At 36.5% G+C, this 26,294-nt stretch overlaps 1 protein-coding gene across 4 annotated transcripts in view; it reads left to right on the top strand.

Moving 5' to 3' along the window:
• The window catches only part of MACROD2 (mono-ADP ribosylhydrolase 2), a 2,112,402-nt gene that overhangs the window by 998,070 nt on the left and 1,088,038 nt on the right, over window positions 1–26,294 (top strand). The window lies entirely within an intron of this gene.

Genomic DNA, 26,294 nt, shown 5'->3' on the forward strand with positions numbered 1-26,294 from the left:
TTCATTTCTTCACACTTAACTGAAACAGCTGCCTTCACCTTGGTGACTCATATTCTAATCAAATCCTTAACTAGCTGTGGACCCTCCTCAAATACCATTTGCTTATTTTGGCTTTAACAGTAGGTGGCATTTATCACTTACTGATTGTGACAGACCACTGCTAAGTTCTTCACCTGCAACATTTCCTTTCATCTTTCCTAGGAGTCTATGGCCTGAGAAGTGAAGTGGCAAAGATGGTCATACAGCAACTCTAACTGTTTCCAGCCATTCTAATGGCAACACAGACCCATCTGTATTCTGGTCTTTTGCTGGTGCCCTCTGTCTACCAAACCTGTGGTGCTGCAAGCTCTAAAATAGGCCTCCCTGGGCCAAGAGCAGGGTAAAGAAATTACAGAGAATCAGTGGTGGGGCAGAGGCAGGGTAGGTGGCAGACAGGAGACAATGAGTAACTTGTACCCAAGGAAAATTTTAGGAGACAAAGGCTATGTCAAGTGCCTAGCCTAATACAGGACTTTCACTAAGTAACAAAACTAGGGTTCGAAGCCTGGATCATCTGAATCAAATTATAATCATGCCAATGGCGCATCCTTGCCTTTTAGGAGCCTGCAAAACAGGTTGACATTATCACAAAGCAAATTGTGTGTATAATCAGTATTGTCCTTTCATGTATATGAGTAGATAGAACTATCCAGGTGGGGAAGTGTTCTCTCCTCCATTCTGAGATATTCTGAAATGAAAGGTTAATAGTTATTTTTGGAAAATATGTACGCTTTTCACTTCAATATCCACTCAGCAATAAGTACAACCATCAGAATTATGCTTTAGCGATTTGGCTTTTCTCTGCCCCCAGCCATACATTTAACCAAGACCAAAATGTTCACTTTAGTTTCAGAAAGATTTTTTTTTCTTTGTAGAACAAAAATGTAAGTGACCTAAGAAGGGAATTGACTTTTAAAAAGAATCTTCGTATATCTAAGTTTGAAATATTTAACTCTAATTAAAGTTCAGCATAGGAATGATACATTATCATTTAGTGTAAGAACTTCGTCTTTAAAATAAGTGTGTTATTTTAGCAATTGCAAAGCTTCACCTTTCTGAAGAACAAATTCTCCCCTTCAGAGGCAGGGTTTTAGTATTAAATTGCCTATAAATGTTCAAATGTGACTTGCAGGTCAAAAATCACAGTTTAAGTGGATTTGATGGATTTTCAGACATAGTTTATAATGTGATTTCAGGTCACTACTTGTTTCAATTGAAACATCAAGCTAACAGTTAATAAAAAGTAATGCAGACGCTTGTCCAATCTGATTGCCTGGTGAATTAGGTTCCTTTTGGAAAATATTCTCATACTCACGGAAGCAAGCATGAACTGGCTCATTTATGCATTCATGGTTTTCTTTCCATATGTTTGAGTGCCTACTATGTGACAAGCATTGTGCTTCAAAGATGTTTATATTTTAATTTTGCACTTTGGCACAAGACTGTTATAATGGGCATCATGGTTGAGAGTGTCTGTCATTTGACCAGCACTTAATGTATCTTATCTCTGAGCTGTACATCAGCCCTATGATATTTTTATTATTATTTCCACTTCATCTTTGTTTAACTGAAGCTCAAAGAAACCAAAAAAATTGATGAACATCACCGAGTTAGTCTGTGGTCAAGTTGTGATTTCAGCTCAAGTGCAAATACAATATTTTTTTTTAGACTATGTGTGCACTTATTGTCCCTTCTTGACCATCTCTAGGGTTGTTTGTGCTGTCACCTCAGCTGATCATTTGGCAGTAAGAGACATACTGGCTCCTAGTGTTTTAACTTCTGAAAAATCTAATTCTTGAAAACGTGGGGCCAGGTTGAAGAGACAGTGTCTGACTAAGGCAGATGGCTCCTAGGATGTGTGCCATACTGGCTGAGTTATGTCATTCTAGGCTACTAGAATGGTTCATCCTGGGGTTTTCAGACTCATGCTGTCTTGCAGACACTGGTTGTTCATTGGGACCACATTATACATCTCAGGTTCAAGAGAGATGATTCTTCCACAGATCTCTTCTATTGTGGGACGTGGAAGTCTTGCCTGGGTCTAAGGGAATGACTGAATTAGAATAGCAGGATTGAGAAGAAACAATTAAATCTATGGTGTCATGGGACTCGGCAGGACATAAACATGGGGATTTTAGAATATTTTATCAAAGTAAGAATAATCTCTGTAAGGACAAGGACCTGGTCTCACCAATGCACCAGCAAGAACTAGAGACATAGGCAAGCCCACATTAGGTATTGTTTTGTTAGGTTCATTGCTTCAGAGGGAGATACATGCTTGGTGCACAGAAACTTCAGGGAAATAATATCCTAGTTTCAAGCTTATTCCTGGACTGCCTCTTGGACTTCAGGGTCTCCATTGAAGAGAATACATGAAATTTTGGGAGAGTAGGCCTCTGACATTCCTAGAGTTATTTCCTGGGCCTCTGAGATGTTGCAGGGTGTGTTTTAGGGACAATGTTTTAGTGAAAAGACTTGAGGTCAGGATGACCTGCTGTGACAGTCTTCAAACTTAGAAGTCGTTAAAAGGCTTCTTTGTTGCTTGGTTGGTTGAGGACTTACTGGCCTATGGGATCTGGCTTTTTATGCAAAATCACTAGGGAATTGCAAATTTAGAATTAGAGGGGGGAGATACTTCAAATGTATCTTCTTTCAGTACTGAGCTTAATATGTAGAGAACCAAGGCAGCCCACTCACTACCAACAAACATCGGATTTCTCTCTTGCCTCATAGTCAGTTGGGAATGAGTCTTGAGGAAATGGATTGGGGGATTGAGGGTTAGAGCTGTGGTTTACTGCAGTGGTCTGTAGTGTTCATGAACGGGCCAGCCCTGAATGTATGGTTTCTGTTTAGAAGTTTGGGAGTAGGTATCAGATCCCCATACATAAAGCTATTGAAGCTGAGGAACAAAAAATCCAGTTCTTATAGAACTGGGGTATCAAGTAGGTAACTGGCCATGGATGTAAATGCAGGAAGCTGGTTATGAGTAAGCCAAGTACACAGCAAGACTTGTGTTTTATTCAAGCATGGTGACTAGATCCCATCTCAAGCACCTCCTTTGATCAATGAGTAATGGCTTCTCAGAGCACTCTATTGGGAAGGATTCTGAGGCTCTGTATCAGCTAAGTGAAAAAGGATGTCGTGCTTGATTAATAATGTCTGTCATAGTCATGAAGTAAGAGAGGAGTGGTGGCACCTGTATCACATATTTGTTATCCCTATTAAGCTTTGGAGGCACTGCTGTAGGACTCCAAGGGCCCCAGAGACTGGACAAGATGAACCCAGATAATGTGAATAAAGTAATCCAGCAACCCACTTCTCCGTTGCAGCTGTTTCAAACTATTCCTGTATTTTTCAAGCTCATGAAACTCCATGCTTAAAAGATAACCCCTTTGGCTTTCCTGAAAGGAAGGAAGCCATGTGTCATGAGTTACGCTGTGTCCCTGCCTCCATCACTCTGTGTCTCTTATCTTCCCCCATCTTTCCTCCTGTGTTTTTCCATGACAGAGGATAAAGTGTCCTCCCTCCCCTTCAGGGCAGCTTCTCCATTTTTTTTTTTTTCCAGAGCTTATTACTCATCACTTAAAATAGCTGTTGTGGGGAAATAAGGTTTGCTTGGAAATGCACTCCTGATCCCAAGAGGCCTCTCCCATACCATCCTGCCCTCCCCTGTAACTGTAACTTACCAGTGGGCATGATTTTCACAAATTACTATTTTTCTTTGTTTCAAGTTAATTTTGCTCTGTCATCAAGCTATCAGATTACAGCTCTAATTCTAACTAATTGTGCATGGAATTTGCATGATTTTGTAAAATACAGACAAAGGAAAGTGGAAATTCAGCTTCCTGGTTCCCACCCCTTGCGGAGCATGTCTCACATGGGCCTGATGCTGTTTAATTACATGAGTTGGAGTTCATGGTCAAGTGTAAAGAATGTGGGTATAATGTTGCCATCTAATAGTTCAAAGGAAATACAGCTCAGATCTGTTATTAAAATTGTGTTCTGATGTATTTGAAGTGTTAACATCTATGCTCAGAACGAGGTCTTGAACATTATATTTTCAGTTTATATTTGAAGTTGAGATTTTGGATTGTGGTTACGTTTCCTGAACTTGCTTTCTTCCTTAGTTGACCTTATGCAGGGAACAACTTATTAATATTTAAGTACTAATCCCAGTACTATCTTCCTTCAAAAGCAACCCACATATCTCATTAGCAACTTACATTAGTATTGATTAAAAAATTTTCTTGCTTACTTTTATAATCTTTATTTAGCTGAGTTTTACAGTATTTGTGATATTTCTATCATCATATATCATCAGTGGAAAAATATTTTTTTCATATTTTATATGTATACATGCATTAGTTTTTATACTGTAAGTTGCTCACCTGAAAGTGGTTTTTAAAAATCATTAAGTATTCACAAAGAGGGAAGTAAAAGGTTCAATATCTAAAGTCATCCTTTTTAAAGGAACATGACATTCTCCTAAAGCAACAGAAAGTATACTCATTGCATATTTCTTTAAGACAGGGAAAAGGAAACAGTTCTGTTTTTTAAAGATGTGGAGAGAGACAGGGAGCAAGAAAGAACAGAGTCAAAAACTACTTCTATTTTTAAGAAAAGAGGGAGAAATTGAATGTGCTTTTTACAAGGAGAAGACACAGTATACAGTGGTATGTGTCAGACTTTCAGTAAAAAGCAAGCTTCTTTACTGATATCTAATAAATAATAGACCAGAAAAAAAAGGGCCTGGTCATCTTATTTTATAATGAAATGATAAAATGCAGATAAACTGAACCTCTGAGTCAAAAATGTATTGGGTTCAAAGGCCATTTTTAGGATAGCTTTGACCTTTCCATAAAGTGTGAAAGGTTCCTGTCTCCCATAAAGTCGTGACCTTAAAGAGCAAGTCGTATTCATTGTTTTTTTTTATTATTTATTTATTTATTTATTTATTTATTTTTGAGACAGAGTCTCTCTCTGTCGCCCAGGTTGGAGTGCAGTGGCGTGATCTTGGCTCACTGCAAACTCCGCCTCCCGGGTTCACGCCATTCTCCTGTCTCAGCCTCCCGAGTAGCTGGGACTACAGGCACCTGCCACCACGCCCAGCTAATTTTTTGTATTTTTAGTAGAGACAGGGTTTCACCGTGTTAGCCAGGATGGTCTCGATCTCCTGACCTCGTGGTCCGCCCGCCTCGGCCTCCCAAAGTGCAGGGATTACAGGCGTGAGCCACCGCGCCGGGCGTCGTTGTTTAAAAAAGTTATAAAAGAAATAGAGAATGCTCTGACCCATCAGATGTGTAGTTGTGGTGTCTGTCACACAGAATTCTGTCAAGAAAATAGCTAGCAAGTCTTGAACATAAGGCATTCTGAGGTCAACATCCCCTTTTGATTTCTAAAGGACTTATTGTTACTTCTGGTTTTACAAATTGCAAATTAGGGTCTTAAAAAGTATTTGATGTTAGTTCGCTGAACTCTCTTGTCAGCCAATTCATAAGGAGAATTAACTGCCTACCATGTATCTAACAATGAAATGGAGAACCGGTAGAAACAGCCCTTAGTCTCAGTGTTGAGATGAGTGAGTGTTCATTTAGAATGCATTTCACCAAGCACTTCTTCAGTTTGATTGTTAACCCATTTGGTTTCTAACTCTTAGGAGATACGCAAATGCTGAAGTCCTCAGTGTTCTAATGCGGTAAATAGATATTTTTTTTCTGTGTTGTTATGTGAGACACCTTAAGTATACATTGGTGTTAAAACAAGTTTATAATAATGCTATTGATGTATAAAAACAAGCTTTCTAAATGAAAATCAATACCTGGGACAGCTTATACACTATACTTCATAATCCCTTTGGGTGGAATTCACAGAGTGGTGGTTTCTTTATGGTTTAAATGCTAAACCTGGCCATCTTTGGTTATCAAATGGAATTTGATGATCCAACATGTATTTATCACATTTGTTGGATCTGCTTATGAATCTTTGGAAAAACTAATTGTAGTAAAATGGGAAAAGGCTGGGACTTGTAGTCATCTGGGTGAACTTGAACATGATAAAACCTCCCTGTAGAAAACCTAATTTTTCTAATCTGCAAAATGGAAGTGAAATTATATATATATTTAAATATATAAATTATATATAATTATTATTATATAATTAATATTATATAATTATACAATATAAATTATAAATAAATTATTAATATATAAATGTATAAATTATAAATATACATAATAATTATATATTTATATATAATTTATATAAATATAAATATATAATATATTATATTTATATAAAAATTCTAAATAAATTATAAATCTATAAATATATAAATTATAAATATATAAATTATAAATTATAAATATATAAATTATAAATTATAAATTATAAATATATAAATTATAAATTATAAATATATAAATATATAAATAAATTATATATAATATAAATTATAAATATATTATATATAATTAAATATATTATATATTTATATTATATATAATTAAATATATTATATATTTATATTATATGTAATTAAATATATTGTATATTTGTATTATATAAATATTTTATATATAATTTATATCTTATATAATTAAATATTTTAAATATATTTTATATTTATATTTATATTATATATTATATATTTATATTATATATAATTTATATAACGTAATTCATAATTTATATTATATAAAATTTATTTATATATTATATAGTATATATAATTTATATTATATATAATATATTTAATTATATATAAATATATATTTAATATATTTAATATATTATATATAATTATATATTAAATATTATTTATATTATATATAATATATTTAACATATTATTTATAATTTAATATATTATATATAATATAAATTATATATAATATATTAAATATTATATGTAATTAAATATATTAAGTATAATTAATATATTAAATATAATTTATATTATACATGATTTATATAATATAATTTATAATTTCTATTATATATGATTTATATAATATAATTTATAATTTATATATATGATTTATATAATATAATTTATAAATTATATATTATATAGTTTGTATAAGATAATTTATATAATATAATTCATATTATAGATAATTTATATATTATAGATAATTTATATAATATAATTTATATTATATATAATTTATATATTATATAATATATAATTTTTATTATATAATATATAATTATATCATATATAATTTACATAATATATAGATTTTTATGGTATATAATTTACATAATATATAATACATAATTTATATGATATATAATTTACATAATATATAATACATAATTTATGACATATAATTTACATAATATATAATACATAATTTATATGATATATAATTTACATAATACATAATACATAATTTATATGATATTTAATTTACATAATATATAATACATAATTTATATGATATATAATTTACATAATATATAATACATAATTTATATGATATATAATTTACATAATATATAATACATAATTTATATGATATATAATTTACCTAATATATAATACATAATTTATATTATATATAATTTATATAATATATAATATATAATTTATATTATATATATGCTGTATATAACTATAGTTATAATTTCCATCAGTTTTGCCCTTCTCTTCTTCTCCATGTTTAATGTTCCAGGGTCTACACACCTCATTACCCTCCACACAAGTTAGTGTTATCGCATATTGTGATATGTCTGCCATCAAGTGTGTATTCATGATATATCCAAGGTGGAAGGCATGCTTTTCTTTTTCCAGGCCTGTGTGGCCAAGAAGCATTTCTGAATCATGTGAATTCATTCTGCAACCTCATCTACCAGTGTTCACCCTTCCCCCACTACTGCCCTGAAATTTCACCATTTTAAGTTTTTTGCTTTTTGTCTTGTAGTTTCTAACTCTGCGACCAGCACTGCCCCACCCCCAGCCCTGCAACTACAATGCATTGTGATTTCTTTTAAATTTGTTTCAATGCCTGAGCTTGGGGCCCCAAAACTATAGACTAGACTCTTAGAGAGCTGAAGGAGAGAGAGGGAAGAGAAGGAGTTCATCTGGGATAAATAAAAGAAAGGAATCTCAGGGAAGGAGAAGGATCCACAATCACTATCTCACAGATTTACGTGGATGTTTTACAATGAGATTAACGATATTTAGAATCCTAGACATTTTATTTTTTCAATCAGTTTTTCTGAAAAGAAAGAATTCTTACTGTTTAGCTGAAATACAGCTTTTAGCTGTTTTTTTTTTGTAATTCAGTAACTTACGCGACTTTTTATTGATTTACATTATCTCTCATTGTTTTTAACCTAGTACTAAATGGAAAACCTAGGCTAGCATTTACTTGTACAACTTAGTGCATGGTTTAAGGAAGAAGGGGAAAAAAGCCTTGTTTACTTGCCCTATAACCTAGTGCTTACCTCTGAGGTTTATTTAACATGGCAGGTGGTGACGAACTGCTGCTTATGACATCTCCTGAAATGTAATTCACCACTCAATGACAAATGCTTCTGACAAATGGAAACCTGGTATTATTCTAAAACAGAAAAAAAATCAATATCATTTGGATATGGGATGGTAAAAATGGCTTCTCTAAACACGTGAAATAAATTAGCCCTTTAAGGTGAGACCGTATTATAAGTGGCAAAGATAAAATAGAATGGAATTTTTGTTTTCCTTAGAATTTTTTTCTTGTCAGTTGTCAGAGTAAATTAATACTCTTAAAAGCAGTCCTATTACCATGCCACCCTGTGCTGTTGTTTTTTTAGTAGTTTGCATTGTTAGTGCTAATTAAAAAACTATCTTGAAAGTTAATTGGGGGTGATACTAGTTAGTTGTGACTGAGGACATAACCATGTTAATTATCGATTGTAGGTCAGACAAAGGGCTAGGCTTTTCTACCTCTTGAATCTTAGCTAAGGTCATGAGTAAGTTGTTTTTAAATGATAAAATTGTAGTATTAGACAATTGCTAGAGGACAAGCGTTAACTTCACATTTAATTAGGGGGCAGTTGGAGATGTTAGTGGTGTGTTGTTGGGCAGTTGACACATGCTTCTGATGATGTAGTAAATCAGCAGTGAAATTAGGTGAGACTCACTGCATGAATACACGTTTATGTAACAGTTTTTCTCAGACTTCGGTCACATGCCACCTTCAAGATATTCCCTGCCTGCACTATTACTTATTTGATATTTTCCTCTAAGCTAATTACAGTGTTACTTTATTTGTACTTATCTTTGACAATAAGCAATAATACTCATAAATTCAGAGACTGATTTTTTAAAATTATACATTAAAAACACATTATCAATGTTTTTTTTAGTATATGTGCTGCTGAAGTGAGCACACAATTTTTTTTAAATTTAGCTTTTTTAATGTAAAAAAGAACTTGGACCACTTTTAAATTTTAGGATACATTTTAGGATACATTTATATGATCTATATATATGCCATTCATTTTCATAATTTCTTAGTTCTGTTTTTTTTTATAGTTTTAGAAACATTGATTTTCCCCACATTTGTGGAAATTGGAAATGCATTTATGTATGTGTAATACTGAAAAGGAGATGAAAAGAAAACACGTTTCACAGAATTACTTCTTAGTCTGTTCTGGAATTATAACAGCGAGTACTAATAAGAACAGGCACACTTTGGGGCATTTTATGGAAGAGGCTTCTAGTGGCAAAGTGATGAGAGGCAGAGCTGGGAGCAGGACCAGTTCACCAGCCACAGCCCATTCCAGAGAGTCATAGATGGCAAAATAGCAGCTCTGATCCATAGGTAATGGCTGATGGCTGTTTCTGTTGAGAACTCTGAGGCTTAGTCTGGGATCAGCAGGGAGGAGTGCAGTGCTGATAGTGATGTCTGCCCCAGGCTGGAAATAGGCAGGAATAGCAAGAATGCCAGGGATTTGCCATGTCTGTACTGTGGGACAGAACCAGTGTGTAGCACTTCTCTGGCTATGGTTTTACATAGAAATAAATGTATTTTAAATTGTTTTGTTGTTGGAGCATTGGATTTGTCATCTACTTAGTATCTCCATCCTTGTTATTTTTTACTTTGGTGTGTAATTTTATTGCACTATGCATCTAATATCAATCATCATAAAAGTTTTATTTTTCAATTAATTTTTTATAATAGAAGTTATATTGGCTCATCCTTTGCTTTTCTCTGACCATATTCTATTAGGTTGGTGCAAAAATAATTGCGGTTTTTGCCAACCTAATAATATCCACTCTTGTCTAGTGCTATTTGCAAGGCTTATCCAGCCTCAAACTGAATTCCACAAAGTGGTTTTGGACTAACTAGACCTCTCTGGATTCTCTTGTCGAAGTTGAAGTTGAATTCACTCACTTATGTTTGTCTGTTTCTAATGTGTATGTATCACCTTTTGTATTTCCACACTCCCATCAGTCAGAATGCAAAGGATGCAACAAATTTATGTGGTATTAATGAGCATTTTTCTACAAATGACATCAGAAATGTAAGGGGATGGTTTATAAATAACTAGGACTATCTTTTAAGAGTGGGAGCTTCCTGACATTGGCTCAGGACAATTCCCAGAAAGGTTCAGATTTTCAAACATACAAATAAGAATGTTTCCTTTCCCTTCAGATTTCTTCTTCTTGTCTTGCTTCCAGAGATAGATGAGAAGACAAAGGGTTGAACTGGCAGATTCTACTCTAGTTTAAATGGGGGCACCAAGATTTGCATTTTTAAAACAAGTCCTGGCAGTCCCATCCAGTCTTATTCCTGTCCAAAGGCCAAGGTTGTTTTCTTTGGCACTGCATTCACCCTTAGAGCTTCTGAAAGATCTGCTGATTAGCCCGGTTCTACTCTTGCATGTTCCCCATGTCCAGACTCTATCCCTCAGGTACCCCAAGTCAGTATGCAACCTACTCCTAATAAAAAATCTCAAGCTTTGCCCCATAAGCCATTTCTCCTAATTTTTCCATGCTCATTCTAAACAGCAGTAGTTCTCACATTTAAGCATGCATCAGAGTCACCTATAGGGCTTGTTAAAACACAGATTGCTGGGCCCCACCCTTAGATTTCAGATCAGGTAGGCTTGGGATGGGACTTGAGAATTTGCATTTCTAACACACTCCCAGGTTGTTGATGCCGCTAGTCTGGGGACCACACCTAAGAACATTGCAAAATGTTTCTCTTCTTCATTTCAAGCCCCACCAAACTGAGACCGAATATGTAGGTGTTGGCCTAGTTGCCCTCTAAATGATCTTTATTTATCTAAATAGTTGCTTGCAAGATGTAAAAATTCAAAAGGTGAAAAGTATATAAGAATTTTCAGCAGTGATTCTTCTGGTGCCCCTGAATTATTTTTGTTGTTGTTGGTTTGTTTGTTTGTTTGAGACGGAGTTTCGCTCTTGTTGCCCAGGCTGGAGTGCAGTAGCGCAGTCTCGGCTCACTGCAACCTCCACCTCTCAGGTTCAAGAGATTCTCCTGCCTCAGCCTCCTGAGTAGCTAGGATTACAGGCATGTGCCATCATGCCCGGCTAATTTTGTATTTTTAGTAGAGACGGGTTTCGCCATGTTGGTCAGGCTTGTCTTGAACTCTTGACCTCAGGTGATCCATCCGCCTCAGCCTCCCAAAGTGCTGGGATTACAGGCATGAGCCACCGCACCCAACTGTCCCTGAATTCTTTCCACCATTCCTGCCAGCTCCTCTTTCCCATCCAGCCCTCTGTCCCACCACCTTTATTTCTTCTTTTTCTTTCCCTCCCCAAATACAAGCAAACCAACCAACAAAAACCCAGAACACACATAGGCTGGAACACAAGGGGATACCATGCCTTGAATTGCAATGCCATAAAGATGTACAGCTCTAGGGATGGGACGGCGTCCACACAGAAGCAATGTGAACAATGCCCCCTAGAGTTGTACAATGTGGGGCCTTATTGAGCAGTACTGTTTCGCAACATGTAGTAGCAAGAATCCTCTTTGTAAGCACTGTTCCATCTGCCTGGTTGGTTTTGGCAGGATGGATGACTAACCCACTAGTGGGAATCCACAGCTAGGATAGACCCTCCAGCTCTTTGGCTGGCTTCTAAAAGGCCACAACTTTAGAAAACCCATCTGTAACAACTGATTTACCACAAGAGGTAGCCTTAGGCCTAGATCAGTCTAGACACTTGTCAGCAGCCCCACCTTCAGTGAGAAGGACTCAGAAAACACTGTCTCATTGGTTTACTCATGGGGAATCTTCCTGGTCCCACCCGAGGAAATGCCTCCTGTACAAATTCTCTTCCCAAAGAGACTAACAGCAAGAGAATCCCAGAAGGGGTCAAAAGTCAAGGGGTCAACTCATTCTTTCCTCATATTCCTGATTCAGTTTAAATCAACCCCTCAATTTACACATCAATCTGTCTAATCCCTCTACAGCCCTTTGGCTCTTCTCCACACCCTTGGCTGGGAAACTTTCTTCCCTCCTCAGCCAGTTCACACCCTTCATTATTCAGCACATGTTGAAATGAGCATCATCGGAGCTACCACTCCCTGGATGCTTCATCATATTACTGGGAGAGAAGGTGGAGAATGTTCCCCCAGCAGAAAGCTCCCACACCATCCTGTGTGCAGACTTCCCAGGGGGAGGTCTGTGCTGTATATCTTGTTTTGAAATGTAATGACTTAGTGTTTTCCACTGAATTCCCTTGCCTGGTCAGCTTCCACAGCATATCTGTGCTATAGACAATAATGAAAAGAGGGTTCTTGTATGTTTTTTCTTTTATTATATGGAGGATTAATATGCTGCAATGCATCTACCATATTGTGTGCCTTTTTCACAAACATTTTTATTAGAAAGATCAATTCTCAGCCTAGATCCAACTATGATACTTTTAAAATCCTGTCATTATCTCCCCTCTGCTAACGAATTCAGGGGAAGAACAGGTTTCTGGTTTCTCATTATTTCTAGGGGTAGAATTCCACATCAAATATAGAAAAGCATCTTATACATGGAACTTTTTTTTTTTCCTTTGGAAGGGGGACTTCTTCTGTGACACCATCCACACACTTTTTTAGTGACTTCTTTTTCATCAATTAATACAGATTGTCTGAAGACTAGAAATTGGGGCTTTGGCAAGGGTGCACAGCGATTAAAATATATATCTCCGCTCACATTTCTGCCCACATGGTTCTTTTTCTGAGAGAGTGGTTAGGAACAGTGCTAGTCTTGCTAAAACTGCTGAGTTTTATTTCACACTAATAACACCTGGCATCTTTATGTGCTAAGGATAAATTAAGCACTCAGTGAACACAGGGTAGACATGGGTTTCTCTATGATGTAGCTTATTCTGCACTCATTATATATAGAGAGAAATCTGTGTTGTGAAAATGTGTGTGTGTAGGCATGTATGCAACATTGCAAAAAATATTAATAGCTCTGGCCATTTTGCTGATTTTAGATAAAGGTAGCACTATCTTATATATTCTGATTAGTTATTAATAGAGATACTGAGAATATTAGAGGTGAAATGGCCCTTAAAAATCATGTAGTCCAAAAATCTCATTTTATAGACTGCAGAAATTGAGAACCAGAGTGATTATTTTCAGGAATTATAGAATATATTCTGTGAATTTAGGCAGAATCAAAATAGAACTCAAAGATTTAATACCCATTCCAGGGCACTTTCTACCATACCACGCTGTTCCTCAAATAATACATAAATTATTCAAATACACGAACATTATGTCATTTTTACAGAATTCTAAGTTGTGTGTTTTTTGGGTTGTTGTTTTGTTTTGTTTTTGAGACAGGGTTTTGCTCTGTCACCAAGGCTGGAGTGCAGTGGCGCAATCACAACTCACTGCAGCCTAGACCTCCTGGGCTCAAACGATACCGCCCACGGCCCCTCAACTCCCCATCCCACCTCAGCCTCCCAAAGTGCAAGGATTACAGGTGTGAGTCACTGCGCCAGCCTAAGTTAGGTGTTTAAATGATTCTAAGACACACATTCTTTCACATTTTGAAAATATTTTATTTTGAATTTTTAGACTTACAGAAAAGCTGCAAAAATAATTCAAAGAGTTTAAAAAATATATACCTCTCTCATCCCACTCCTTCTAATGGTAATATCTTAGAAAACCATATGACAATTATCAAGAACAAGAAATTAACAATTATACAATATCAATAACTAAACTTCAGACCTTATTTGAATTTTGCCAATTTTTCTACTAACCTTTTTGTTTGTTTGTTTTTGAGACGGAGTCTCACACTGTCGCTCAGACTGGAGTGCAGTGGTACCATCTGGGCTCACTGCAACCTCTGCTTCCCAGGTTCAAACGATCATCCCACTTCGGCCTCCCGAGTAGCCAGGACTACAGGCGTGTGCCACCACACTCAGCTAGTGACCTTTTTGTTGTTGTTGTTCTAGGATCTCACATTACATTTATTTGTTCTTAATCTTTTCCAGCCTATAACTGGTTCTTGGTCTTTTCTTAGCTTTTGTGACTTGGCACTTTTGAAGAGTACTCCTCAGTTATTTCTGTACAATGTCCCACAATTTGACTTTTTTTTTAGAGACAGAATCTCATGCTGTCACCCAGGCTGGAGTGCATTGGCTCAATCATAGCTCACTGCATCCTTGACCTCCTGGGCTCAAGTGATCCTCCCATCTCAGCCTCTCAAGTAGCTATAGATGAAAAACTATATATATATATATATATATACACACACACACACATATATATGTGTGTGTATATATATACATACATACATATATATGTGTATATATACACACACACATATATATATACATACATATGTATGTGTGTATATATATACATATATGTGTGTATATATATACATATATGTGTGTATATATACATATATGTGTGTATATATACATATATGTGTGTATATATACATATATGTGTGTATATATATACATATATGTGTGTATATATATACATATATGTGTGTATATATATATAGTTATAGTATTTATATATATATATAGTTATATTTGTTTTGTTTCTGAGACAGGGTTTTGCACTCTCTCTCTCTCTCTCTCTATATATATATGAAAAGTTATGCTGTAACAAGCGTGGCAATACCAAGCAAATAAAAGTCTGTAAAAAGGATACCTCCTTTTCCTCTTTTCTTCCTCCTCCTCTTCTTCCTTTTCTTCTTTTATTACTTCTTCCTTCTTATCTTTCTTATTCTCTTTTTTTCTTTTTATTCTAACCTTTCTTTCTCCTTTTCCTCTTCCTCCTCTCCCTCCTCACCAATGCTCTTTCTCTCGTCTGTCCACTTTCCTCTCTCCATATTTCACCTACCAAAATAGTATTTATTTGGTCCGCATTGCTGTAAAATTGCTGTTGTTTGGGAGAAAAAACTCTAAGGAAACTCAGAAAGCTGTGTTACCCAAATCATTTACAATTTGAGTTGGTTGGAGAATATGCCATGAAGAAAGCCTGTTAGGAGATGATTAGCATGCCAGTCCAATGTGTTTTCCTACTTAAATTTTTAAGATAGTTTAGGCTCCGATAACTATTATGTCTTAGCTAGTGGTTATTCAGAAATAAAATAAAAAATCTGTACCACACTTTTTTTCACCAAGTAGAATTAGCTCAGAGCACAGTGCAGTGGGTGTCTGGGCTTCTGGTAGATGAGGCTGGGATGTGCAGGTAGAGATTATTGAGTACCGTAGTACTACAGCAGCATCCAAGTTTAAATTTGAGGGTGGGTGTCAGCTTAGAAAATCTGAGTGCTTGCATGGGCTGAGAATTTCTCCAGCCTTTTCTGCAGCTGTCAGAAGTGCCCGGTTTTGCCCTTCCCTCACACCTTCTCCCAATAATTCTATTACTCAGGGGAAGGAGACCCTCCCAGGGTGAAATGACTCATTATTCTATTAGACAATGGGACACTTGGGTTTTGACTAAGGCTGCTCAGACTGCCAGAGTCCCGACAACCATGGCAACCCAGAGGCACAGGAAATCTGAGATTTAAAGTTGTGAACTCAGTATTGACATGAAAAATGCCACTTGTGTTGTGCTGAAACAGGCATGCTGATTATGTAACAGCTTCCAACACATTCCCTGCCGGTGGTGGGTTTTGATTGACATTTTATGGGCCTTATTACTCTTGAAAACAATACTGAAAATGCCATGACAAGCTCAGGATGGAAATATGAACACACGATCCTCTTCCTGCTGAACTAGAAAATAGCTTTTTGAAATTCTTGGAAGAAGGTGGAAAGATCTTCATGTAGATTCATAATGATCAATCTCTTTTTGTTTCTTGGGAGGAGAAGGATCCCCAAATCTTATAGCAATTTAACATGGTGTAGTCCCCAGAACTTTTCTTTGGGCTTCTTACAACTTACGAACAAATGTTGACTTCTAAAGTAGAGAGGGAAATGCATAGGATATCAATGGCTTGATAAATATTTACAGCAATAAATTACAGTTTTTTGCATTCATAGTAATTCCTTGGTAGAGGGAGTTTATTATTTAAACAATATAGAGATGGAAATGCAGCAGAAATTCAGATTTTTTTCTGTGTTTTTTTCTTCTCTGTATAAGGTGATTTTTTTCTTCTCTGTATAACAAATTTTCAAAGTAGAATGGAGGTTCAAAAATGTCAATGAAATATAAATGGTATGGTGCATTTGTTTTCATTGGATTGTTGGCTCTCTTCAAGTATATTAGGATAGCAAACTCTTTGAATTAGGATTTCAACCTCTTCAATTTTCTTCTGATTTTGTGTAACTAAAATATATAAATGAGACTGCACGCAGGCCGGGGGCGGTGGCTCACGCCTGTAATCCCAGCACTTTGGGAGGCCGAGGAGGGCAGATCACGAGGTCAGGAGATCGAGACCATCCTGGCTAACACGGTGAAACCCTGTCTCTACTAAAAATACAAAAAAATTAGTCGGGCGTGGTGGCGGGCGCCTGTAGTCCCAGCCACTCAGGAGGCTGAGGCAGAAGAATGGCGTGAATCTGGGAGGCGGAGCTTGCAGTGAGCCGAGATCGCGCCACTGCACTCCAGCCTGGGTGACAGAGCAAAACTCCATCTCAAAAAAATAAAAAAAAAGAGAGACTGCACGCACACTAGCACCCCTGGATTCGAAATACCTATCTGCTTTGTTATAAAATTAATAGTAATAATAGCAGCAACAATGGAAAAATAGCTAGATTTATTGAGTTCATATTGTTTTTAACTTGTGAACCCAAGCAGTCCCATAGCCACTGTGCTATACTTTAGTGTTATTTTTAAAAATCACGCTCAACTAAAAATGGGAAGGCCAGGCAGCTGGTTTGGTGTTACTCCTCTCGTAAGATGAATGCCCTCTGCACTCTCAGAGGTGTAGCAGGTGTAGGCAGAATACGTACAGAATGAAAAACTATATTTGTGAAACACTTTGAAGGAAAGGTGTTGTGAAAATTGTGTTTTAAGTATCGAGGGATATGGAATTAGAAATAATAGTACAGTTGAGACAGAAAGATCATTTTTCTGAAGCACATGTTCAGTGTTGGCAAAGCTTAAGCTGTATTTGATGAACCTGTTTTCGATGAACCTGTTTTCATGTGGAAATTACTATAAATGGTCAGCAGATACTTGCTTTTCAGGAGCCTACTTCTGATTGGTCAGCAAGATAAGCTTGTACGTGGTGATCGTTAAGAAGCAGCTGGCATCAGTTTAAAAGAATGATGTTCTATCCTCTTCCGTCTTGACCAGTCTGAGAACAGTAACATCAATATTTGAAGTTATATATTCAATATTCATTACAATATTCTGAAACTAGTTGTTCATGGAAATATATCGGTAACTTAACAACACAATTCCAAATGCCATTTTTTATACTTATACTTTTTTGCTGTTTCTTAAAATGATATTACTAGATCCATATTCTAATTGTTTTCAACTTAGGGACGGCTGAAAGTTATTTATTTATTTATTTTTTGAGACGGAGTCTCGCTCAGGCCCCCAGGCTGGAGTGTAGTGGGGCGATCTCGGCTCACTGCAAGCTCCGCCTCCCAGGTTCACGCCATTCTCCTGCCTCAGCCTCCCGAGTAGCTGGGGCTATAGGCGCCCGCCACTACGCCCAGCTAATTTTTTTTTTTTTTTTTTTGTATTTTTAGTAGAGACGGGGTTTCACCGTGTTAGCCAGGATGGTCTCGATCCCCTGACCTCGTGATCCACCCGTCTCGGCCTCCCAAAGTGCTGGGATTACGGGCGTGAGCCACCGTGCCTGGCCTTAACATATATTTTTATAATATATGTTTTATGACATATATTTTTATAATATATGTTTTATGACATATATTTTCATCATAGAGGTGATAAATTTTATCCAGTATAAAACAGTGCATTTTAAAAATCTCATTTTACTTCAACAATATACAGTAACTGGAAGCATGGCTACTGCTGTCTTATTTAGACAAGTATAAATAGCCAAAATCTACAGAGCAAATTATGGTGCAGTTGAAAAATATGACTACTTTTCAGTGGGGTATGTTTATATGAATATTCAAGGAGATGACATTTACTTTTTTCATTCCTCGTTATTAAGAACTTGAGAAAACTAACGAGTATTTATTACTCCTGAAATGAAAGATAATGAGACAAAATCCTAAAGACATTTCTCTTTTGGATAACAGTGGTTTTAAACTCCATAAGCAATAAAGCCACTGTCAATGGAATTATTTTAGATGTTATCTTTTGACGATGGATTATGTTTTTTCTTGTATTTTTAATATTAATTTTCATTTAGTTATGTCATATAGTAAAGCATGCTAATCTTAAGCATATGTACTTGTGTAACCACCTCTGATGAAGATATGGAACATGCCTATAATCCCAGCACTTTGGGAGGCTGAGGCAGGGGGATCGTTTGAGCCCACGAGTTTGACACCAGCCTGCACAGCATAGTGAGACTCCATTTCTACAAAGAATAAAAAAGTCATTAAAGCATGGTGGTGCATGCCTGTAGACCCAGCTACTCAGCAGGCTGAGGTGAGAGGATTACTTGAGGCCAGGTTGTCAAGGGTGCCATGAGCTGTGATTGTGTCACTGCACTCCAGCCTGGGCAACAGAGCAAGAACCTGTCTTCAGATGCTCCTTCATCACCCTTCTCATCTAATCCTCTCTTCCCATACAAAGCAGCCATTCTTCTGAGCTCTGTCATCATCCATTAGTTTTGCCTGTTCTTGAACTTCATGTAAATAGATTCATACTATATGTTCTCTTTTGCATCTAGACTCTTGCTCTACAAGATATTTTGAATTAATCTATGTTGTTGCATATACAAACAATTCATTTTTTACACTACCATGTAGTATGCCGTTGTATGTACAGGCATTTATTTATCACTGTTGTGTCGATGGGTATTTGAGTTTTTCCTATTCATAATTTAACAATTATGCATAAAGCTGCTATGAACATTCTTGAAGCTGTCTTCTCATAAGCAATTACATTCACATTTCTTTGATATATATATATACAGGAATTGAATTGTTTAAATAAACAATTTATAGTATGTGTGTAATATTGGATATGTATTGATGGGTGTGTACTGATATTTCAATATGGTTTTAATTTGCATTTCCTTGAAAAGAATGACATTGAATACTTTTTCATGTTCTTATCAGCCATTTGAATCTTTTTTTGTAAATGCTTCAAGTCTTTGCTGATTTTAAAATCAATTTTTTTTCTAAATGATTTTTGTTAGTTTTGATTGTTTGTTTTGAGACAGAGTCTCTCTCTGTCACCCAGGCTGGAGTGCAATGGTGCGATCTCTGCTCACTGCAACCTCCACCTCCCTGGTTCAAGCAATTCCCCTGCCTCAGCCTCCTGAGTTGCTGGGATTACAGGTGCACGCCGCCATGCCTAGCTAATTTTTTTGTATTTTTAGTAGAGACAGGGTTTCACCATGTTGGCCAGACTGGTCTCGAATTCCTGAACTCAGGCAACCCACCTGCCTCGGCCTCCCAAAGTGCTTAGATTACAGGCGTGAGCCACCGTGCCTGGCCGGTAGTTTTGTTTGTTTGTTTTTGTTTTTTTTAATGCTTTGGATTTGAGTCCATCATCAGATATAGACTGTGAATATTATTTCTCAGTCTGTGTCTTGCCACTTTACTCTCTTAGTGTCAACTTTTGATGAACAGAAACTCTACAAATTGGACTTAAATATAATTTTTTAAATGATTAATGATTGTTGTTTCCTGTTTAAGTAAACTTGCCTATTCCATTTCTTTTCTTATTTATCCAATTCTCTTCCATGCTAGTGCTTTTGAGTTCTATGTGAGAAGTCTGCCAATTTACTTCATATTTTCTTAAGCAAAATATTTTGAACAAAACTTAGCTTTCCTAATGACTCAGCGTCCTCATTTTTAATAGTAATTACTACTGTCCAATAAATTTTATATAACCTACCCAATAGTGTTGTTACCAGGATAAGGAAGATATGTATGAACATTCTTGATACATGGAAGCTGTTGTCCTTCTTGTTCTACTCTGATGCTTCTTATTCTTATTAAGGGTATAGGACAGTTATTAATATTTTTATGCTTAGTGGTTTTTGACAACTCTAAATTTTAAGTTATTATATCAAATTCTGGGCTGGACAGGTAAGGTGTTTGCCATACCTGATTGCAATTGTCAGGTTTCTTTGTTGTATAAAGTCTTTAAATTTATATGGTAGGTCAAAAAACATAATAGCTGATAATAATACTTACTTTCAAATATCACTTAAAATTTCTCTTCAAAAGCATTTTTTGAAATTTCTTTTTAACACCTTGACCCAATGAAGTAAAATAAACAAGATGATACTCCCGTTAAATGTGTGTACAATCATTCAGCTGCTGTGGCAGAATATACAAAAGTTCTCAGCCCTGTGTGGTCCTTTCTCAATTTGTCACTCAATTGATTGTACTCATACATGTGTTAGACCAACATCCTCATTACTGTTTGTTGGTTAGCATCATCTGGGGAGACTGTAAAAACATAAGAATGTTCAGCTACCAATCCAGGGGATTCTTTAAATTAGTGGGGCTGGGGTGGTGTCCAGGCATCAGTTGTAAAAAAAAAAAGAAAAAGAAATATTTTATTGTGCAACCTGGACGTGATTCTCCTGTTGGCTTGGGGCAGGGTTATGCAAACTTCAGCATGCATTAGAATCACCTGAAGGGCTTGTTAAAGCACAGATTGGGGGGCTCCACCCCCAGAGTTTCTGATTCAGTAAGTCTGGTTGGACCCAAGAATTTGCAATACTGGAAAGTTTTCAGATGATGCTGATGCTGCTGGCTGGGGACCACAGTTTGACAACCTCTGGATTAGATAGCCATCACCATCTCTACCACATGTAAAACTTGCTGGTCATTCTCATCTGTTGCTGTCTCCCATCTGCCTCTTCTAGCCCTGGGGTTCAAGTTCTGTTTGTTTGTTTTGTTTTGTTTTGTTTTCACGCACAATACTAAGCTATTTATTTTCTCACTTGCTCAAAGAGAGCTTTAGGATTGACTATGTATTTACCTCTTTTCAAAAGAACTAAGTATCTCCAATATGAACTGTGAGATGACTTTTGATAGTAGGTATTTCATCTCAAACAGTGCAAGTATGTCAAAAGAGGGGAATTTGAGAATAAAACTTAGAAGCAGAACCACTCATTCAGCCAGAAAATCAGGTCACAAAATTATAGCACCTATCTCCAGTTTAAAAAAAAAAAAAAAAATATATATATATAATCTGTACAGGAATAGAAAAAAACCTGGACCCAAACATCAGAGTGTTGGTAATGGTAGTATCCAGGTATTTGGGGTTATCAATGATCTGGTGGCCTTTTGTTATCTATATCTTACGATTATTTTTTCCATAGGAAAAATTGAATAAAAGTAAAGCAATGTAAAAGCTATATAAATGCTTTTACGCACACACACACACACACACACACACACACACACACACACACACACACATAAGCATTTATTCAGCACGGATTTGATGAAACTCCAATACCTATGACCATGCCAAGCATAACAGGGTCTCAGAACACAGAAGCCCTGTTGAGCAGATAGGAACCCCCAGTTTATATTTTCATGAAATCTAGTAAAATGTTGAGTCTCTTTGTAGTCGTAACAAAAATATATAAAGACATTAATGATCATTGACTGTGGGAGACAATTTCTTAGGATGTTAGTGCCTTTGATTTTTTTTCCTAAAGAAAACTTGAAAGGACTTGGCCTGGTAAAAGCTGCTTTTAACTTGAATCTACACCTTTTATTTTTGAGGTCTTAAAGAGTTTTATTCATTTATATTAGATTCAGCTGGATAAGGATCAGTTTCTTTCACTTTGGGTGATGGGCCCTCCAAGAATGAAATGATACTTCATTCACTGGAAGCATAGAAATGCTTTAAACATAAATGAATTATGGCTCTGTTAATAACCATTAATGTTCACATCTCCAAAAGGTAGCAAGACCCTATTTATAAACTAAATTCACTGGTTGGTTGACATATGATCCTTGTCCTCTTCCATCATCATCATCATCATCATCATCATCATCATCATCATTGTAATATATAGTTTTATTAGTCCATTCTCATGCTGCTATGAAAAAATACCTTAAATTTATAAAGAAAAGAGGTTTAATTAACTCACAGTTCCACATGGCCGAGGAAGCCTCAGGAAACTTACAATCATAGCAGAAGGCACCTCTTCACAGGGCAGCAGGAGAGAGAATGAGAGCCGAGCAAAGGGGGAAAAGCCCCTTATACAACCATCACCCCCATGATTCTGTTGCCTTCTACCAGGTCCCTCCCATGACACCTGGGGATTATGGGAACTACAATTCAAGATAAGATTTGGGTGGGAACACAGCCAAACTATATCAATAGTATGTATCATTATTAGATTCTAAAGTCAGCCTGTAAAGCAAAATTTATGTTAAGTCAAAATTAACCTCGTTTAAGTGTTTTTTCAAGCTACTTAAAAAAAGAAAAAAAAATCTTGAAAATTCCTTAAGAGGCTTTTTATTGCAGACCTACATTTATCAATGAGATCAACAGAGCTATTTTTTCCTCCAGTGTTGAAGGGATGTATTTCTTCAGTTTACCAGAAAAAGTGATTGGTTTGTATTCATATTCAAGTTGTATGAAAACTATGAATAATGTCTTTATTTTTAATGCAATTTATTTATTTGATTACATTTTTGAAAAAATTTATTTAGTCATTCATTGATTTAAGACAGTATCTCACTCTGTTACCCAGGATGGAGTGCTATGGTACAGTCATGGCTCACTGCATCCTTAACCTCTTGGGCTCAAACGATCCCCCTGCCTCAGCCTCTTCAGTAGCTGGAACCACAGGCGTACATCAGTGAGGTCTCACTATGTTGTCCAGGCTAGTCTTGAACTCTTATGCTCAAGCAATCCTCCCACCTCAGCCTCCCAAAGCACTAGGATTACAGGCATGAGCCACCATGCTCAGCAAAAAAACAGTGTCTTTAAACACTCTGTATCACTCTTAGCTATGATACTCACACTATGAAAGGAACATGGGAACTGAATACAGGCATCCCTTTGTATCAGTGAGGGATTGCTTCCAGGATGCTCAAGTCCCTTTTATAAAATGACATAGTATTTGCATATAACTTACGCACATTCTCCTGTAGACTTTCAATCAGTCAGTATACTCCAGATTACTTATAATACCTAACAAAGTGTAAATACTATACAAATAGTTGTTGTACTGTTTAGCGAATAATGACAAGAACAGAAAGTCCATACATGTTCAGTACAGACAGAACCATGCATGTTTTTTTCTGAATATTTTTGATGGGTAACCATCACCTTAAGAGGTGAGTAGTTGCATGGGTAACCATCAAAAATATTGGTTGAATCCATGGATATGAAATCCATGGATATGGAGGGCTGATTGTATGATAGAAATGGTTTATCCAGACCTCTCGGCCCATTCAAAGAGAGGAATAGCAGATTCCATTTGACATAAGTAGGTAAAAGGGGGGAAAAATCCCCTGAATTACTTATTATTTTCTCTAACTCTTTTTTCTTCTGTTCTGAGTATCTATTGATAGTTAATAAATCACCAAAGAATCCAGGGTCTTAAAATAATGTATCATTATATCTTACATTCCTGTGGGTTGACTGGGTTCAGTGTGGCAGGTCTCACTTGGGGTCCCTCATGCAATTGTAGTTAGTAGGCTGCTGGGGCTTGAGTCATCTGAAGACTCAACCTGGCTAGACATCCAAGATGGTATCTTCACATAGGGCCCAAAGATTGGTTGGACCAGGTGTGACATTTACATAGTGCATGGGGAAGCTGGCCACCCCACCCTAATCTTATAAAAATAGGTTCTTTGCTTGGTCGGCAGCATGTTGCTTGCTTCTTACTATACAAGTTGATGGCAAAGAGAAGGGAAAATGGAGCCGCCATGTTGGACATGCCTAGACCCAGGTAGCCTTTTCCTATTGGCACAACTGCCGGCATTCACCCGGGGAAGCTTCTAGCTTGCTTGTCTATGTCTGCAGCTCAATTTTACAGGCTGCTCTTTGTTATAAAAGAAAATGATTTGGGGGCTGCTTTTCATTAAAAGGAAAACCTTACCAAGCACTCCTGTACCCTCAGTACCCTCACTATCTGCCTAAATAATTTCTTCTTAACTCCTATATCACTGGTTTTTCCTGCTGTAAACATGCCAAGGGGCAGGAAGCAGAAAATGCCAGGCCATTAGGGGCTGTAGGTAGAACTGCCATAGTGCTCTTTCTACTCAATTCTGTTGGTGTGAGTAGTCACAGAGCCCGCCCAGACTGAAGAGAGTGGAGAAAGTCTTCTCCTCTTGATGTGGGAGGGGCAAGGTCACATTGCATTAAAACATGTGGGCTGGGAAATATTGCTGTAGCCATCTTTGGAAAATATAATCGATTATACCCTCCCTTCCTCTTTCTCACTCTCTTTCTCTCAACTCCTCTCTTTTCTCACCTTCCTAAGCATAGGGTTGGGTCTGTCTGTGTGATGTAAATTCATGGGTGACTCAGCAGCACTACAACACTTTTCTAGTATATTTAGCCCTTTACATATATTTTACATGCTACGTAAGTCTTTATTTACATCAAACTGAAGGTCTAATGCCCAGAAACAAGTGGAATTCTTTTGTTTAATGGTTTGATATGTCCTATAAGGGATCTGAGGTGACTCAGTAATTATGATTTCAAAATAATCAAGAATATGCTGTTGAAATAATCTCTGAGATTCTACTTCAATTCCAGGGTATACAGCAGAGCACTTTGGATTCATTTAGGAGGAGTGCTTACAATTTCCATCTTACTCTCTGCACATGAAGAGAATTCTGGAAGCATAGATGCTTCACTACTTTGAGTGAATTTAGCTTGACACAACTGATTAGGGAAGATATCACTAATGGTTGTCGTTCATGTGTGCTTTACTAAGTGGCGTGTCATCTAAAACTTCAACAGCCAGAAACTTGCTGTTATCCTTTCATTCACTGAGACAAGTTGATATAGAAGCTACGGGAATAATTAAGTGATACTTTTACACTATTTGCAGTTAGGAAAACAGTTTTATATACATTTATTTATTTGTTTCTACATCCTAGCAAGCTGTTATTTTCATCCTCATTATACAGTTGAAGAAATGAGGCTGAGAAATTTATCAAAAATCATACAGTTAATTAAGGGCATGTGATTTGGTCAACCCTCTGAAGTTCCATTATGCCACACTGACACAGAAAACAAATATTCTTAGGATTAGCTAGAGTGCTTAAGAGGTGAGTAATTGCTTTTTTTTTTTTTTTTTTTTTTTTTGAGAGAGAGTCTCATTCTGTCACCCAGGCTGAAGTGCAGTGGTGCGATCTCGGTTCACTGCAACCTGGGTTCAAGTGATTCTCCTACCTCAGCCCCCTGAGTAGCTGGGACTGCAGGAGTGTGCCACCACACTTGCCTAATTTTTGTATTTTTAGTATAGATGGGGTTTCACCATGTTGGCCAGGCTGGTCTCAAACTCTCAACTTGAAGTGATCTGCCCATCTCAGCCTTCCAAAGTGCTGGGATTACAGGCATGAGCCACCGCACCTGGCCAAGTATTTGCTTTTTATGGAGTGGCAGAGGAAGGGTTTGCTTTCATATCTTTTTGCTTAGACAGTGACCACTTGATTATGAAAATTCTGCTGGAAGAGAAATCAGGGAAAGGTTTCAGAGAGAGATTATTTGGGAACAGTGTGAA

The sequence above is a fragment of the Pongo pygmaeus genome, chromosome 21 (genome assembly GCF_028885625.2).
Source record: "Pongo pygmaeus isolate AG05252 chromosome 21, NHGRI_mPonPyg2-v2.0_pri, whole genome shotgun sequence".
In the NCBI taxonomy this organism is placed as follows: domain Eukaryota; kingdom Metazoa; phylum Chordata; class Mammalia; order Primates; family Hominidae; genus Pongo; species Pongo pygmaeus.